Here is an 11,066-nt window from a genome sequence, read left to right as displayed (position 1 = left end):
CAAAGAAGCGAAGCAAAAAACTTTCGTACACTTGCAAATTGCAACAATTGTTCAGTAACAACGTGACATTACAAAATTTGTTATCAAACGATACAATTTATGATAATAGAAGCGTGTATTTGTATGAGTGTACATGTATGATTGCGCGTTTGCGCTGTTGAGGCTTGGCGCATTCCGGCGAGTTCGTGCACGCCGTTTGCTTGAGAGCTTTCTGCGTTTTCTGCGTTCTATGTGCGCTTCGCTGTGACATCTTTGGAATATTCCTGCGTGTTGCTCGGTTTTTATGGGCTTGTTGCCTCGAAGATCGCCATGATCGCCTCTGACTCAGCGACATCAAGGGTGAGTCAGTGTTTTGAATTCCCCTTGTTCGTCCATTGCGATGCGGTGAACGGGAGCCGGAAATAAGTTCAGCGCCTGTGCGTGTTTTCCGCGCGCCTCTTTTCTAGTTTTCATTCCTAGTACTATCCTTCCGTTGCGAGAATTGGTTTTACAGCACTAGATTTGTGGTATATAACATGGAGTTTGTCCTGGTTTAACTTTACACTCCGCTTGTGGTGACGTAAGGCAGCTATGTGGTGCCAGCTAAAACAGGGCATGTTGTACGCCATGATTTCTGATACGGTGTTCGAGCACCGATTGAGTTAGCCTTATTAATGAGCGCAAAACAATGCGACGTGAAACCATGCGATCTGTACTGTAATCGAAGATATTTCGTTTGGACCACGCTAGTACAAGGCGTGTGAGCGAGCTTGTAGTGTCTTTGTTGCTCTGTTCCCTTCAGGATCGAGTGACTCCGCGGTGCTTCAAGGCCACTATCTGACACGCGGTGCGGCCGATATTCGCGCGATCGGAAACACAGGGGAGGCTGTCGCGCAACAATAATAAAGAATTTCAAGGGTGTACATGCGATTCTATGCGATACGCGAGATACCATGGGGCTCTTGCATTGCCCAGGGGGCGCTGCGAAAAAGCTGCTAAAAAGCGCCCTGTGTCCTAAAATGGGTCGTACCAATCTCGGTCGTCTGCTTCGGAAAGCACATAAACAATATGGACCCGTCACTTTCGGTTGCGTTGTATCACGGCCTGCAGCTAATATCAGGCGCCGAAGATTTTTTCAGGGGTGGCACGCTGCGTAAAGGCAAGAAATTATGCAGTGCCGAATACGTGTATGCCGTTCAAGAATTAAGCGGCGAAGTTTTAGCGCGGTGTCAATCGCAAGTGAAGCGAGTCGCGTACGAAGTAGAACATCAGATAAGGTTTGCACGCTGCTAGATTCAGGTGCACAAACGCGAGGAAATGCTTGCTATAAATGAATCTACAGCAGCGATAAGCAGAGATTATGTGTACGGAACTGCTCGAGCACAGGACGGTACGCGCCGCGATGTACGAACTGCTCGAGCGCACGATCGTACGCGCCGTGACTACAGTGGCCCCTATTCTAGCCACTCTACCGCGACGGCAGCGGTCTTTCGACATGCTGCGAAATGGCGGGCCTCCTGCAGTCTTTGTTGACTACATGCCGCTAAACAAGCAGTTATGCCTGCTCTGTGGTAGCGGCCATCTGTCCCTTTTAGTAACTGGTAATAACTGATGCAATGCATATGAGCTCGCACGTACGTGCGAATCGCGCTGCTCGCTTGATGTAGCTTTTAATGACAGCGCTCGAACATCGATCTGCTGTAATCAATACTACCTTGCTGCGCTGCCTCAACATGCTGGCTTGAGGTCGAGTATGAGCACATTTAACTCTCTAACCTGTGCTGCTCGTAGTGGGGTAGTGAATTGTTACCGAATCAGCCCTGCCATTTGTGGTCATTTGCACACACCTGGTCACTTCACCACTTCGCATCGGTCGAATTGTTAATTGTCGCTGTGGCCGGGTCTCGAATCGTGAATTACCAGCCATGCCTGCTGCTATGTTGGTCTGCTGTCGGGACTGTAGGTGCAAAAGACCGAACATTAGAACGCAGATAATCAAGCAAGCTTCAAGACAGGCGAAGCAGTCAGCATGGCGCGAAGTTTCGCTTACTCAGCGCGACGAACTGCAGCTATGCAGCGCGCCCGTCGCTCCACTTCGTGAGGCCTTGAAGGAAAACGGTAGAATCTGATGTTGGGATTCAGGCCTTCTTGTTCATGGCAGCCCACGACGCAGAAGTAATGACGGTGACGCCTTTTCGATGCTGGGCTAGGTCTCTCCGCATCGGCATCACCGATTCCTTCTGCTCCCAGCATTACGTCCCACGGCACACGGAGAGTCCGTTTTCGTTCAACTATAGACCGTTTCATCGGGCGAGGAGGATGGGGCTCGCGGAGAGCCTTTCCTCCTCTCTGGCTTGGGCGATCCGGCGCGGCGCTGCTTGAAAGTATTGCTCTCGCGTGCTGCGGAACGATTTCGAGATGTTTTAGATCTTAGGTTGTGAAATTTACGCCGTGTTCGTTCATATAAGGTCGTCAGGGAAGCCTTTCGGTGCATCGGTAACTACTGTAGGCAGAAATATGTCTTGGGGGCGCAAAAATGTGACTCGCATAATCAGCCGCGGTGTACGCGCATTATCAGTCACCTTGCGTGTATGTGTTGTTTACTATTTTGCTTATATCGATTTTAATTCAACAAAGGAAACCGGCGTCTCTGTATTACCAGCATTGAATAGTAAATCAGCTCACTGATCGATTGGCGCAGGGAGTAAAACATAAAACATACGAGCGCACGCTCGTGCACGGCCAACCAAAGGCCACCACGAAACATCTGAGTGGCAGGCGCTATCAAATATTTTTGATACACTAACGTTGTTCTCACGCATTTCAAGTCTAGTATGCTTGAAATTTTCATATGTCTACGCTAGCCTAGCTGCATGGGGCCTACGGCGCTGCTCAACACAGCGATCACTGCGGTTGGTGAGCCAGCACGATGCATATATAATCTGTGTGCTTCGGCATTGCCTTTTTAGCCTGTATACAGCCCTAATATATGAGAGGGTTCGCATAAAAAGAATTCGATGTCTATTTTTGAGCGCTAAATTTCCGTAATACGTGTGAGTGCGTCGTAGAGAACTGAACGAACACAACCGAAAAGAAAATTGGGTTATCATCCTTTTTTCTCTAAAAAGCAAGCGAAAACGGGCTAACGCCGCACAACGTTTATAAATATATGTCCACTGATGCCGTATGCTTGGACCATGCGCTATATAGAACAAAGATATCTGTAATCCAGCACCTACTGCTGCTTAGGACGCTCGCGCAGTTCGTAAACGGTCGCTTTGCTGGACAAGCTTAATTCAGACTGTAAGGTATGCTGCTATTACTTGCCAAAACTATTTTATTCATGGGTGGAAACTTCATCCATCCAACCAAGTAGTCACGCAATGTAACCTGCAGCGGACAGTTTGAACGCTTGTCAAAGTATAACGGCACAGCTCCTATCGTAGGCGAACGGTACCCACGCTGTTACGATCGTCGCGTATGTTTCATGGCTCCTAAACCACAGCTTAGAAATAGAGGATAATATTGCAATAGGTCGCATTAGTGATTGGAACATTCGGAAATACACAATTGATCTCCGAGGCTGATGGTAGGCTCAAATATGCTCGCACACATCACGCTGCGTGTTCCGTCCACCTCAACGCCAGCGAAAATTCCGGCCATGACGCCTTAAATTACTGTCACTAGTTACGGTTGCTTTGCTGGACAAGCTTAATTCAGACTGTAAGGTATGCTGCTATTACTAGCCAAAACTATTTTATTCATGGGTGGAAACTTCATCCATCCAACCAAGTAGTCCTGGAAGTGCTATGTTCGCAGGAGACACTTCGGATACACCTCCGCCACGTCATTCATACGAAGAATCACTTTTTAAAGGATATTTCCAGAACCCGTGCTACATCCAGCTTTGGGCAGGCCGTCGGAAGCATATCTATTTCGATTCCTGCTCAGGCGTCACAAATTATGCCGCGAAACATTTCACCATGGACACTGTCCCCACTGGAAATCGTGCCATGCATACCTGGAATCAGTGCGAAAAAGAAAATGCCTCAAGCAGCGACTTATCAGATAGCTTTAGAATATATGCACAAAGAATACGCAGCCGCAACGCACATTTTCACAGATGGCTCTACAACTCCACATCGTTCATCATGCGGACTTTTTGTTCCCTCTACAGGACAACGATTCTCGTTTCGTCTTGAGCGAGCGACATCATCTACTTCAGCGGAGCTCTATGGCATTAAGGAGGCCCTTGTGTATATACTTCGACAGCAGCCGACAAAGACATGGGTGATATTCACAGACTCAAAAGCAGCCCTACAAAGTATATGGAACCGGCACAAGCGTTGCAATAATCAACCAGCAGCATTTGACATTGCTTATCTTCACCACAGGGCTAAGATTGCTGGGCATTGCATAAAGTTCCAGTGGATACCTGGCCATGCTGGCATTTCGGGAAATGAAAGAGCGGACGAAGCTGCCAGAAATGGACTCCAATACCGCAAATTCAGAAGAACATATTTTACAAAAGCCGACGCTTCAACCATGGCAAAAAAATATGCCTATCAAGAAAAAGACCGCATCTTGAATCTGCCGCTTCACCAAGACAACTTCCTACGTTACATTGACCCAGAAATGAGACCGAAAATTCCACGACCACTTCCTCGACACTTAGAGACATTGTACCATCGTCTTCGACTGAACGTGGCATACACGAACAATTATCTGTACCGCATAGGACTTACCACTAGCCCATACTGTGATAACTGTCGCAACATAGAGACAATTGAGCACGTATTACTAGAATGCCCCGCGTACCGCGACGAGAGACAATTTTTTGAGCACCAAATGGACATGATTTGCCCCGAACCGTTAACGTTACCGACCATCTTAGGTCCAATGCCCGGCCCTTCGAAACAGCGACGGGTTTTGGATTTATTGTTCCAATACCTGACAGAAATTGGTCAAATAGGAAAGCTTTAAGAATTGCATCCTTCCTATACAAAAGCCTAAATTTACCCGCCATGTCACCTGTAAAAATTAGTATCAGGTCCAGTCGGACATTTCATATTTATTTTTATCCTTTTTTTTTCTCCCACTCTTATCTGGAATCTTTTAATCCCATTCCCCATCCCTATACAGAGTAGCATGCCAGCGGTTATATACGCGCCGGCAAAATTCTCTGTTTTTCTAATAAAGAGCCCTCTCTCTCTCTCTCTCTCTTGAACGCTTGTCAAAGTATAATGGCACACACAATTGCCGCACAACGCCGCACGTCTTCAGCACGTCTCACAGAACCGTTTACCACGTAGGAGACGCACGTCATACTAAACAGACCCCACGACCGCGAAAACAAACGCCAGAACCTACCGCCGAGCGTATGCCTGCCATGCCAAAGACCGCTTTCACCCAAGCCAGTATGGCGCTGCTCATAGGCAGCGCCACTGCGTTCACAATATGGCGGCGCCTACGAAAAAACGGTCTATAGGCTGCGGCGAGCTCGCAGCGTGGTCGGCGTGGTCTGTGAGAAGTGACGAGCCCTTTCGCACTCGCAACAGGGCAGAAAAAAGTGCGAATCGACGCAAAACTCGGCCTAGAAACGTGCTTCGCCCCAGCCAGGGCTCAATACGACCCAAGCTGGTACTACCCAGATGTCGTTTCCCGCGCCGCCACCAGACGCCGCTACAATACCTCAAGCTCCAGCGCAAGACGCCCGTAGGGGTGATGCCACAGAGTGCTGCGAAATCATCGAGTTATACGCCTTGCCAACCGCGTGTTTTGTTTTCCACTAGTTCGCGCGCATTCAACTTTCTTTTTTCATCTTCTCCGTTCGACGCCATCGACTGCTTCGCCTAAACGGCTTCGCGTAGGCGCTCTTTCCATTAACGGAAAGGCAGATTTCATGGCACCCCAGGTCTTACAACATTCAAAATAATGTAATTTCGTGAAATTGCAGCTTTTCGCACTTTAGTAACTGATTGATTTATTAAAGTTTTAAAATCGGTAAATGAACGAGATGCCTGACATATCTGCCTTGTTGTCCCACTGTGTTTCGAGGCGGCATTTATACGTTATCGGCAACATAAACATCAATAATTAGCATTGTTTCTTGTGACCATAAAAGTAGCTAGTTATCTCGAAAAGCGATTTTTGCTTTGAAACCGAGCACTAAAGACTAAACAGATTGAAAGGGGAGCGCATCGTTGTGAACTAAATGACGACGCTTTGCCACAAGCTTGGAATAATTCTTTGTCGAAAGAGCAGTTCTGTGAAATTCTTTCTTTGAGAGTAAGCAAAACTTCAGTAGCATCAGGTACATGGGGAGTCATCATCATCATCAGCCTGGTTACGCCCACTGCAGGGCAAAGGCCTCTCCCATACTTCTCCAACAACCCCGGTCATGTACTAATTGTGGCCATGACGGGGAGTAAAAGAATGTAACACTGTGGCTTTATATGAAGGAGCTGCCTTTAATATGTGGCCACAACAGTTAAGTAGATGCGTGGAACTAATTTTTAAAATAAGTGGAGGAATGTGAAATAAATCATTTGACAAGCTCACACTGCCATTGGCAAGAGCGGCCACACTTCAGTGTATTCAATGACTAGTCATTTGTATCCGTCCATTTATAGCAGCCTAATGGTCCATGTAGCTCTTTCGATTGTCGCTTATGCTGCATTGTGGCTTCACGTTTTAATACTGACATCTTTTTTCAGATTCAAAATGAGCGGGAAGACGCCCCAGCTGGAACGGTAAAAGTGAATTCTTTGGCCATCCATTCTGTAGCATCACCATGGTCAAATACAGTGATACCGTGAAAATGTATTGCAGGAAACAGCAAAACAACATTGCTGATACAACCGCAAGGCATTTGCTCCAGTGATCAATTGGTGCACAGTGCCTTTATTGGGAGACATGGTGCCTTTAAGCATTCAGCTGAAAGACTTTGCAACTGCACCGGGACTGGGAGTGAATTTCAGTGTCACTTGTGAACATACAGTATTAAACGCAGAATGTGCCTTTTTCAGTGTATATGCCTGATATGAGAGGGGCGTTCAGAAATTAGTGTGGACATTAGTGGTCTACACTAGAGCACATCTTCCTAGTTTTACCAGAATGAAGGTATTATGACCTATGCCATACAGCAGTGCACTACTAGAGGTATCAAACCAGAACAGCAACACCCATTGAGAAAGTTGGTTGAAGAACGAGCAGTGTTCGGGGAATTTCTCATTTCATAGGCCAAATTCCAAAAAGATTGAAGCCGAGCTAGACGGTGTGCAGTGCCGGTAACCACTTACTGTAGCCAGCATGGCATGAATTTCCTTGGCATTATGTCTCGTTAAGATACAGAAATTGCATCATTGCTCATAAAGAAATGTGAAATTGGGAGCTTGAGGGGAAGTGGCAGGGCTCCCCTCTGGAGCAGCCAGTGCATGCCCTTTGCTATACTGATAATCCTACCTTAATGAGAACCAGTGATGCATGTTAACCTATTACGCAGCCAAGTGCATTCCTTGTCTTGTATTAAGGGGACACTAATGACACCCAAAATGAATTTAAAATAAAGCATCGTTTTAAATATCTACTTATGTAAATGCCTTGATAGTTGCTTGATTATTAGAGAAAATAAAGCTCAAAGTTCAATTTTCTGAGTATTGACCCAAATTTTCGTGCTGACACCTCATTGTCACATCATGGATTCCAAGTATTTTTTCAAACTTGGGCTGCATTGGTTCTGTAAATGTTCCTGACGCTTTTTATTTTGGGTTTTTGGAATACGTTGAACATCTTTATTTGTAAAAAAATTCCTACGCCTGAACAGACATAATCAAAATCCATGACGTCACAGCAAGCTGGTGGGGTAACTGCAAGGCAGCACTGCCACCAATCTTTCCTCTTGCTGCTTTTACAGTTTACTCAGCCTCTTGTCACGGTACGAGTGAATCTCTTCAATTGTCGGAAGGTCATTTACAGATACATCTAAAATAATTTTTCTATTTAGTGCTTTCATGCCGTAGTTGCTTAGGGGTGTTGGCACAGCGCCGCGAAGCACGAGGTCACAGGATGAAACAACCGCATTTTGATGGCGGTGAAATACAAAATTACCCATGTACCTTGCAGCCTGATTTGGTAAAAATTAATCCAGAGTTCCCCACTATGGCATGCCTAAACATCAGATTGTCGTTTTGGCACTTAAAAGGCCAGAATTTAAATAATTTAATTTTACTTTAGTGCTCCTTTAAGCTGTAAAATTCATGATCTCTGCAAAAAGTCATGCTCAAAGTATTCTCCATAAAAATTAAATAAACAGTAGATATAAGTGTCTATTTATATTCTGAAGTGTGATACGTGATCACTATTAGAACGGTGGTACAATGAGACAGACAGAATTGTAATACAATGTGTGACGGCACGACGATGCACATCGAGGAAATGACCGAGTCTCCCTAGAGGTCCCTGACATGGACGTCAACTGACTGTCCACAAACTTCTGAGTTCACTCCGTGGTCTCTTACAGCCTGTGCTTCGCGAGTCGAATAATTTAATTGATGAGGTGGTGGTTGGCACACACTGTCCTTGCGGCTTATGTACATTTCGAACAGTGGAGTGCAATCTTACTTATTACTTCTGGAGCACAGCAAGCGAACTTGATGTGTAGTGGTAATCTTAGTAATGGTCAACAATCATGTCCCTCTTCGAGCTCCTAATGCTGCTTGCCAACACAAGCAGCAGCAGTTGCCCAAGATAGCGTGAAAGAGATTCATTGAAAAGTGGCATATGCCCAGGGTCACATACCCAGTCACCCAAGGTGTTCCGACCGTTGATTTTGAACTCTTCCCTCAACATAGCAACCCTATCTCCCCATTAGACCATGGGCTACCTATTGACACAAATGGATGGGAAAGTAAAGACAAACACCTGAGAATATGAAGTATCCTAAGAATGGTAATCACAATAAATAGTACTAGATGTGCATTAGCGCAAGCTCTTGGGCCCGTTGGTGCATCACGAACTTGAAAAAGGGGGGGGGGGGTACCAGCAAAACAAAGGACGCGCACACACGGAAAAGGCGTTAGACAGGGACGAACGCTGGTCCGTCCCAACGTCCGTCCGTGTCTAATGCCGTTTCCTTGTGTGCGTGTCATTTGTGTTTCGCTGGTACTCCCCTTTTTCAAGTACTAGTTGTTTGGATACTTTGGGTTATTCTTGTTTGTGCTGGATTGTTTTTCTTAAACATGTGGCATCCAGACAGCATAAGAAGCTAGTAAGAAGTCAAGTTTAGCATTCCAGATTTGCAACAGGCACTTCTGTAATTTATTTGGAGTAGGGCTGTTGTGTGAATGTGCTTGAAAGGCTCAAAACTGTTTTGCTGACATTTACTTAAACATACAGGTTCACATAGGTTGTAGGAGTGCACATTGAGGTTATCCTGGCACAGCTTAACATGGCCTGCCATGGTGGACCAGGAAAGTTTACAAGGGCCTTGTGACACCATGTGTTCACAGAGGAGGAGCTCATGGGCCATTTGGGCTTTGGAAATAACACGAAGTGGCAAAAGAGGACCTTGACCCCACCAGGGTCAGTGCTGTTACAGGCAAGTACCATATATCCTTTCCGTTTCGATTTTTACATTCACACTTTTTCCTAAAATTATGAGCTTGCCATTGGCATAACAAACGACTTTCAAGTAGCCCGTGTGTGCAGTTGTGTGGTACAATAGCCTACCATTTGGAATGACTGTTCTTATGATCTTAAGTGCCTAATGTCGCCATAGCCATACTCAATTGCTTCGAAAATTTAAAAGCTGCCTTCACTGCTGAAAGTTTTTTAGAGGCTTCACCACATAAAATGAGCTGCATTTGCGCATTAGCAGTGCTACTTGGCTGTCATTGCAAGGAATAGTCTGTGAAGCACGCTCCAAATCTATTGGCATGGGGGACAAATTTAAGTAGCCTGAAAGTGTTATTCTAATGCACGAATTGCGTAGAAGCTATGCTCAAGTGTGGTTACTGCTCAGCTCGAGCAGGAGCACGTTCACCAAATTGCAGAAATCAAAACAGCTCTCCAGCCTCTGAGATGTGAAACAGTAGTTTCATCAATTTTAACAGACCACATCGAATTAAAGTTTCTCCTATCTTGAAGGAGGTCCATGTGATGCCAGACAGCAGCCTTGCAGCAGAGCGAAGCTGAGTGGTGTGGCAATTTTCTTTTGGTTGTTTCAATCAAAGAAACAACAGGGACAGAGTTGCCAGCTTCACTTCCAACAGTACTATGTTAGTGGACGCTTACTCATTCTAAGCACCTAACCTGTGGCTCATATTTATTAACAAGCACTTTATCACTTTTTATTGTAAGATATGAAAAAAATATTCATGTGGCTTTTCCCCATATACTTCAATAAATTGAGAATAGACTCTTGGGGCCTAATGTATAAAGCTTCTTACAGACCATCGGACATGTCCACTACTCCCATTCTGAAATTGTTAGAATTGTTTCCTGTTTCCTTACTTCACCAACCTGTTAACAGGATTATTATGAACCATTGCAAAGTAGATTATGGGCTTAAATTTATCAAAAAGATGAACTGGCTTTTCTGTTGCTCTTGTTTAGCCCGCTGAGGATTACATTTTGGGGAGAAATATGCCTAATTTAGGAGATATATGTTTTTTGTGGTGTGCAAATACTCAAAACTTTCGAATTGAATAGTGTCCTATTCAATTTAGTCTTTCAATGGCCACTATTTGTAAATACGAGTATTCTAATATTTCGAAACACCAATAAAACATGAAATTTGAGCCAAAGTACGGTAAATTTTCACCTCCAATAACATACTATAGTCAAAACGTAAGAACTTGTAAGAAAAGCAGACCAGTCTACGTTACTCAAGTAGCTGTACTATAGAGGCTGTACAGGAATTATTTATGCTTACTGAAAAGTCCTGTGCACGTGAAGAAACTTTTTGCTGCTCCATTTGCGCTTTTAATAAACAGCTCTTCATGACATAACAATGACAGCAACTTACTAAGTTTAAGAATGCTAGGATGGGAACCTCATCTTACTATAATTGTGATATCAGCTCTTCA

General features: G+C 45.0%; 1 long non-coding RNA gene across 1 annotated transcript; it reads left to right on the top strand.

Moving 5' to 3' along the window:
* Nucleotides 1-206: 206 nt before the first annotated feature.
* On the top strand, nt 207-9,568 carry LOC135914176 (uncharacterized). The gene is made up of 3 exons (XR_010568234.1): nt 207-339; nt 6,696-6,731; nt 9,489-9,568. It is a non-coding gene; the product is annotated as an uncharacterized lncRNA (long non-coding RNA).
* The last annotated feature ends 1,498 nt before the right edge of the window (nt 9,569-11,066 follow it).

Source organism: Dermacentor albipictus, unplaced genomic scaffold, assembly GCF_038994185.2.
Source record: "Dermacentor albipictus isolate Rhodes 1998 colony unplaced genomic scaffold, USDA_Dalb.pri_finalv2 scaffold_12, whole genome shotgun sequence".
Classification (NCBI taxonomy): domain Eukaryota; kingdom Metazoa; phylum Arthropoda; class Arachnida; order Ixodida; family Ixodidae; genus Dermacentor; species Dermacentor albipictus.
Note: the sequence above shows the minus strand (reverse complement) of the source record. Positions and strands in the feature narration are given on the sequence as shown.